Source organism: Elaeis guineensis, chromosome 8 (assembly GCF_000442705.2).
Source record: "Elaeis guineensis isolate ETL-2024a chromosome 8, EG11, whole genome shotgun sequence".
NCBI lineage: Eukaryota > Viridiplantae > Streptophyta > Magnoliopsida > Arecales > Arecaceae > Elaeis > Elaeis guineensis.
Genome location: NC_026000.2, coordinates 22,653,444 through 22,661,281, shown reverse-complemented (window position 1 = coordinate 22,661,281; position 7,838 = coordinate 22,653,444). Strand labels below are relative to the sequence as shown.

The following is a 7,838-nucleotide window of genomic DNA, read 5'->3' as shown; positions in this document are numbered from 1 at the left end:
GTTCAATGACCTTCCCACTTCTCAGAGTCATGATTGATTTGGCATGTTCAGAAAAAGTTTCTGGGGTATTAAAACTCTCTATCACAAATTGCCCTCTTGGGTTGCTCTCGGGTTGGCTAGGTAATTTTCCTCCTTCCCTCCTACTGAATGCAGTTGCTAGTTGACCTATTTGGGTCTCTAGCTTAGTAATGGATTGTGTGTGGGAGTTGAGGGTCTGAGTGTTTACTTCTAATCGTTCTAGTGCTTTCAGGACTTTTTTCTCAAAAGCTGAGCTGTGACCAGTAGTAGACGGTTGAGGAACATTTTGAAATTGATGGTATGGTCCATGCCTATATGTTGGGTCTTGATATTGAGGTCGAGGTGTGGCAGGACCAACCACTGATTGTGGTCTCCAGGAAAAATTTGGATGGTTTCTCCAGCCGAATTTATAAGTGTTCGAATATGGATCATTTCCTGGTCTGCGAGCTTGTTGGACTTGAGCTTGCTGAACCTGCTCGTGCACAAACTCAGAAAATTGAGGTGTGGCTGGGCATTCACTAACAAAATGGTTCGGACTTGCACACAATGCACAAACTTCTTGGATTGGGTTAGGTGGAATCAGGGATTGTCCAGTATTTAGAAGATGATCTAATTTTTGGGACAGTTCATCTACCTTTTGATAGATATCTATGGTATTTCCTACTTCATATATTCCACCTCTTTTTGGGTTTAACATGGATTTATCTCTAATAGAGGCAGACATATGATGTAATGAATTTTCACTTAAAATTTCAAACAGTTGCCATGCCTCATCCTCACTTTTCAGCATGAATGTCCCACCGCATGATGCATCGACCATTTGTCGATGTCTTTCAGAGAGCCCATCATAAAAATATTGGATTAACTGCCACTTGGGTACAGCATGGTGGGGACATTTTCTAATCAGACATATGATGTAATGAATTTTCACTTAAAATTTCAAACAGTTGCCATGCCTCATCCTCACTTTTCAGCATGAATGTCCCACCGCATGATGCATTGACCATTTGTCGATGTCTTTTAGAGAGCCCATCATAAAAATATTGGATTAACTGCCACTTGGGTACAGCATGGTGGGGATATTTTCTAATAAGGTCTTTTAATCTCTCCCATGTTTCATGAAACATTTCTCCATCTAATTGGGAAAAACTAGTTATGGCTTTCCTTATTTGATTAATTTTTCCTATGGGAAAATATTTCTTAAGAAACTCTCCTTGCAGCTGGTCCCAGGTTGATATAGTCATGGAATCCAAAGTATGTAGCCAGTATTTGGCTTTGTCCTTAAGTGAAAAAGAGAATAATTTCAACCTAAGAGCATCATCGGAGAAGTTGTGAATTTTGACAGTTGAGCATATTTCAAAAAATTCTTCAAGATGTTTATAAGGGTCCTCATTACTAAGTCTATAAAATGAAGGTAACATTTGGATTATACTGGACTTAATTTCATATTGAGTGGCCTCCACAGGGGGTACTTGAATACAAGGAGAGTAGGTATATGTGGAAGGAGTAAAGTACTCCTTCAATTGGTTGGGTGGATCATTCTCCTGATTTTGGTCCATATTTTTACGTCTGTTGGCTCTAAAGGTTCTTTCTATTTCTGGATCAAAAGGTTGGATTTCTGGTCGTAACGATCTACGGCCAAGCATACACCTTACAATTATACTGTAGAGCAAACACAATTTTTTTTTTTTTATAATATATATTTTTATAATAAAGTGAGAAAAGAATGAAGAAAATCTAAAGAGAAGAACCTAAGAATCTTAAATCTATGAAAAGGGAGAAATTAGTTAATAATTAGATGTTAATTACAATCAACTTAAACAATCATAGACTCTCTATCCTAAGGTTAACTTAGATCTAGACAGCTCCTAACTTTCAAGACCGTCTTTGAGCACTCCAAGCTCAAGACTGACTAACTGACTCGACCAGGTAAGCGTAAGATGTGGGAGGTTCCCTGCTCGTTGCTTTCCTTAGACACCAACTAAGTTGGCCAGGTCAGTCAACGGAACCAATTGAAAACCACTTTCTTTAACCACTTGCCTTAGACACCGAGTAATTAACAAATCCGCACTTGGTTCAACTCTAGAGCTTTCTTATCCTATTGAGCTCGAAATTCCTAGGGCTGACGTCTAGTTGATTTTAAATTAAGGTCTAGGTTATGCAAATGCAAGGGAGTGATTTGTGGGCCAAGGAAGGGTGATCAAATCCCCACCTTATCTGGTTAATGGGTTATTGCCCTTAAGATTAATTATGGAGATGCAATGCAAATAAACAAGGTGTCCAATCAAGTTAGAAATTTTTATATTTGAGGTTACGCTATTTTAGTTAAGTGTTATGAAATGTCAGTGGCTTTTTTTTTTTAAATTTATAGTTTTAATTTTTTTTTTAGTTTTGCAAGAAAATAAATTTAAGTGATTAAGTCTAAAAAGCAATAAATCACTAGGCTATAAAAAGTAGCAAATTATTCTAAGCAGAAAAATTCTTAAGTAGTAAATTAGTTATGCAAGGTAATTATGTAATTATGCAAATAAGATTATCTAGCTAGAAAGCACTGAAAAAAAAAAATTTAAAATGAGAAATAAAAATTGAAAATTTTTTTTTTTCAATTTTTTAATTCAACCGTACCAAGATCTCCGGCAACGGCGTCAAAATTTGATGCGTAGTCGTTGATAGCACCAAAAATAACTCTACTCACTACGTAGGTAGGATGAGTCGAGATCGTATCCTTAGGGACCTTGGGCTAAGTTGAGATTGCAAAATAAAAGAAAGAAGCGTTGTTTTTGATTTAGAAAATAAATTATCTTAAACTTGAGGTAATTAGAGAATTAAGAGCTCGGGAGTTTTGAATTACTTTGCACTAGCAGAGTTGTATCTCTTTTTAATTAAATGGATGCGATTAATCTTAGAAAAAATACCTGTCTTTCCTCGGCACGCTCCGTACCCGTAATCATGGCGCGTCTCCGGAAAGTATTAGGTAAATAACTCTTCTTTCCTCGGCACGCCCCGTATCTGTAGATCACGGCGCGTCTCCGAAAAGTAAAAGTTGTTCCTAATATTAATCTAACAAGAAAGTATAAATAAAAATATATAAAAGAGAGCAAATAAAGAACTCATGACAATTTAAATAAAAAGTATAATCTTTATTGCATATAAAGAAATATAGAAAAGTTTAGAACAATAAACCATCTCTGTGTCGTTACAAAATTTCTTCTCCACTCCCGAGACTGCTAGCCTAGCTGCTCATGAAGTAGTCCCTTTCTATTCCTCTATGCAAGGCTCTAGAAGAATTTCTGAGCTCTCCCTCCAATGGGAGTACAAAAGTCTTTTTATAGGTGTTAGGAGGGAGGAGTTTTACATGATTTTCTGATGTGGGACTAAAAAAAATATAAATCTTTCAAAATATTTCTAAATATTAATTTTTTTCCTTTAAAAGCATTGGTTTGACCGCCATCAAAAATTCTTTGTGAACCCATCTGCCGTGCGCCCACACCCGCGCGATGCTGCACCCGTGCCCGCGCTCACGGTCACGCCACGTCCACGCCTCACGCGTTCCACGTCCTGCCCATGTCCCGCGTCCGCATCACATCCGCCCCGCGTCCGCGCGTTCACGCACGGGCGTTCACGCGCGCCCGCGTTCATGCGCGCCCACATTCACGCGCGCCCAGAGAAATTCAACGTGAACCAGCTTTTTCACATACCAAAAAGAAACTTTTGTTTCTTTACAATGACATCTATATCCTTTTGGATTCCTTGCATAGTATCTTCATTTTCTATAATACCGGATGCGTCTTTCTTTTATTTTAATTTTATTTTAAGTCCAAATTTCTTCAAACTTGAGTCTTTTTGATCTATGACTTGAACTCTTTGTATCGGCAATCATCTTTCCTGTAAAACATAAAAAAAATATCAAATTCTTAATAAATAAAATAAATTAAATATAATTTTTTGCTTTAAATGACTTAAATTATGTGTTTATCAGTATTTATACAGATCCTCATTCGTCAGCCCATAAAATGATAGAAGCATTTGAATAATGCTGGACTTGATTTCATATTGTGCTGCTTCCACAGGAGGAGGCTGGATACATGACGAGTAAGTGTAAGATGAGGGAGTAAAATACTCTCTCAATTGTCATGGTGGGTCAGTCTCTTATTTTGGATCCATGATTTTGATTTGGTTTATTCAAATTATTTTTTCTAGCTCTAGGTCTAATGGGTGTAAATCAGATTGTAATGATCGACGTCCTAGCATGCACCCAAAAGATCTCATCGAGTTTTAATTTCAATAAGTTTTTTTTTTTTTGAAAGAGAAGAGGAGAGTAGGAGGAGGGAAAAGAATTCTAAAGAAGAGAATCTAAGGAGTTCTAATGCTAAGAAGATAGAGAAGAATTAATTAGATTTAATATTTTTAGTCAACAATCAAGTGGTTTAATCAATCTTTTCTATGGTTATCCTAGATCTAGACAGCTCTTAACTACCAAGGTCACCTTCAAGCACTCCAAGTAGCAGACTAGCCGCTCAACTGGCCAGATAAGTATAAGGTTGGTGGGGGTCCCCCCGTTGCTTTCCTTAGACACCAACTGTATTGGCCAGGTTAGTGAATGGAACCAATTAATGAACCACCTTCCTTCAGGATGTAATCTCTGAACTACTTTTCTAGATACCAGTTAAACTGACTAACCTGAATTCGATCTAACTTTTAGGGTTTCTTGTCCTACTGAGCTCGAGGATCCTTAAGGATCAACGTCTAATCGATTTTAAATTAGAAGTTTAGGTCAATATAATTGTAAGGTGGTGATTTGTGGGCCAAAAAAGGATGACGAAATCCTCACCTTATATTGATTAGAGTTTTGCCCTTAAGATTTTTTTTTTATGAAAATATGCAATGCAAAAGGAAAAGATGTCCAAACATGTTAAGTAGATTTTAAAATTTAATTGATTTATTTATATTAGTCAAGTGTTATGTATTATCGTTGTATTCTTTTTATATTATGTTATCTTTTAGCAAAAAGAAATAAAAAGTAAATTTTTAAATTAGGTTAATTAGATATTAGAAGATCAAGTGAATCTAACTAAATAAAAAGTAAATCATACTAAGATTAAAAGGTAAGTAGGTATTCTACAAATAAAGTAATAAATTAAATTTACTTTTAAAATAATAAATTATTATAAGCTATAGAAAGCAGTAAATTACTAAGAATAATAGGTAATAATAAATAAGGTAACTACTTAACTATGCAAATAAGGTAATTTTACAGTTAAGAATAAAAGGCAACTACGTAATTCAAATAAAAGACTAAGAATCTAATCTACTTATGAAGTAGAAAATCACTAATTATATAAAATAATAAATTATTCTAATCTATAGAAAGCAGTAAATTGCTAGGTTATAGGAAATAGAAAATATTTCTATGCATGTAAATAAAGAAATCTAAATATAAAATAGTAAATCTACTATATACGAAAAGTAATATGAGGCAAAAATTTTGAAAAAAAATACATAACAGGCAATCAAGCAATCTAAAGTAAGAAATAAAAATCTAAAAAGTAGTAAAATATATATTTTTTATTTTATAGATTTTTTTATTTTAATTTTTTTTTCAAAACAATCATACCAAAATCTTCGATAATGACGTCAAAATTTGATGTGTGTCGTAGCACACCAAAATTAACCCTACTCACTACTATGTAGATAGGGTGAGTCGAGATCGTATCCGCAGGGATCTTAGTTGATTGTTTTGAAAATATAAAAGAAAAAATAATAAATTATAAAAAAGAATTAAGAAAGAAGCATAAAAAATAAAATTACTTTTTATTAATCTAATAAAGAAGCATACATAAAGAAAAAAAATAAAATTACGATACAAGACAACTAAACCAAGTTGATTTTCTTGCTGCGCCCGATGGTGGATGTGTCTCCTTGAATCTTTCATCTTCCTTTGTACAGACAGCGGCAGGATGGCTGGAAGACTTGGTCTAGGAACTCCAAGGAAGAAAGGTTGATGGAAGCAGATATGTAACAGAGAAAGTGTAGTGACACTAGGATTAGAACCTCTCCTAGATTTGATAGGATGTGGAAAAAAAATCTATGGAGGAATATGTTGTGCTAGGGTTAGTACCTCCCCTAGACTTATCAAGAAGAGGAAGAGGGGAGAGAGAAAGAGAGAAGCTTGAAGAGAACTTAGGCATTGGCTTGATTGAAAAAGAGGGAGGCCTTGGGGTTCTATTTATAAAGTGAGGAGGCTAGGATTTCATGAAAAGAGAGATGGGAGTGTGAATAAGGATCCTTGGATCTTCATATTGATTCTCCTCCGTTGATCAATAAGTCATGTTCACACTTAGTTCCATTTATTTTTTAATCTGGGCCTTTGATTGGAGAGGTTGCTTCTTGACCGTTGATCTTTAAGTTGCGTTCACACTGAAATAAGAGCTAATTGCTTGGTTAACTCAAATCTAAATCAATTTGAGTCAAAATTGAATCGTATGAACCTAAACTCTCAATTACCTGCAAAATAGACTAGATAGCATTAAATTCTTAATAAAATAACATTAATGATTACAATATTTAGTACCTCTAGCATACTAAATTAAGTATTCATCAGGTCTTTTTTAGCTTCATCTATTATTTTAGATTCTAGATGTGAAACAAAAGCTATATAATTACAAACATCTCTGAGTGAGGATCTAGTTCTTACTCCTTGTGCCAGATCATCAATTATTAATTCTTTGGGGTGATTATGCATATACCTCCATTCTCTTGGAAGATTATCTGTGTCCTGAGGTTGTTCTTGAATGTTCCGATCATTGATACTTTCATCCTCATATTTTTCATCGAATTGATCTTTATTTCGCTCATCTGAGTCATTGATGGTGAGCTTTTTTATTCTATTTTCTATGATACCTGCATCATCAGCATCCTCTCTCTTCTTTGATGGAAGATTATTAGTTTCATCAAAAACTACATGAATTGACTCTTCCACTATTAGTGTTCTTTTATTAAATACTTTAAAGACTTTGCTAGAAGTGGAATAGCCAAAAAAGATAGCTTCATCAGATTTATCATTAAATTTATCTAAGCTATCTTTGTCATTATTCAAAACAAAACATCGACAACCAAAAATATAAAAATAACTTATATTAGATTTTCTACCTTTCCATAATTCATAAGGTATTTTCTTTAAAATAGGTCTTATTAAAGTATGGTTTAAAATGTAACATACTATGTTAATTGCCTCTATCCAAAAATATTTTGGGAGTTTGCTTTCACATAGTATGGTACGAATCATTTCTTCTAGAGTTCTATTTTTTCTTTCAATAATTCTATTTTATTGTGGTGTTCTAGATGCTGAAAAATTATGATCTATACCTTTTTCATCATAAAATTTTTTAAAATCTTTATTTTCAAATTCGGTACCATGGTCACTTCGAATAGAAATAATTTATAAATCTTTTTCATTCAAAATTTTTCGACAAAACTTAGAGAATGCTGAAAATGCTTCATTTTTAGATGATAAAAATAAAACCTAAGTGAAATGAAAAAAATCATCAATAATTACAAAACCATATCTTGTATCTCCTAGATTAGTTATTCTTGTAGGACCAAATAAATCTATATATAAGAGTTCTAGAGGTTTAGAAGTTGAAATAATATTTTTAAATTTAAAATTTTTTTTTATTTATTTACGTAATTGACATGCATCATATATCTTGTCTTTGTCAAAATTAATTTTTGAGAATCCAACAACCAAATCCTTTTTAATGATTTTAGAAAGTATATGCATACTAATATGTGCAAGCCTACGGTGCCAAAGCCGACTAGTC

At 33.7% G+C, this 7,838-nt stretch overlaps 1 non-coding gene across 1 annotated transcript; it reads left to right on the top strand.

Moving 5' to 3' along the window:
- Positions 1-1,084: 1,084 nt before the first annotated feature.
- LOC140851308 (small nucleolar RNA R71) lies at positions 1,085-1,190 on the top strand. Its single transcript, XR_012134060.1, has one exon. It is a non-coding gene; the product is annotated as a small nucleolar RNA R71 (small nucleolar RNA).
- The last annotated feature ends 6,648 nt before the right edge of the window (positions 1,191-7,838 follow it).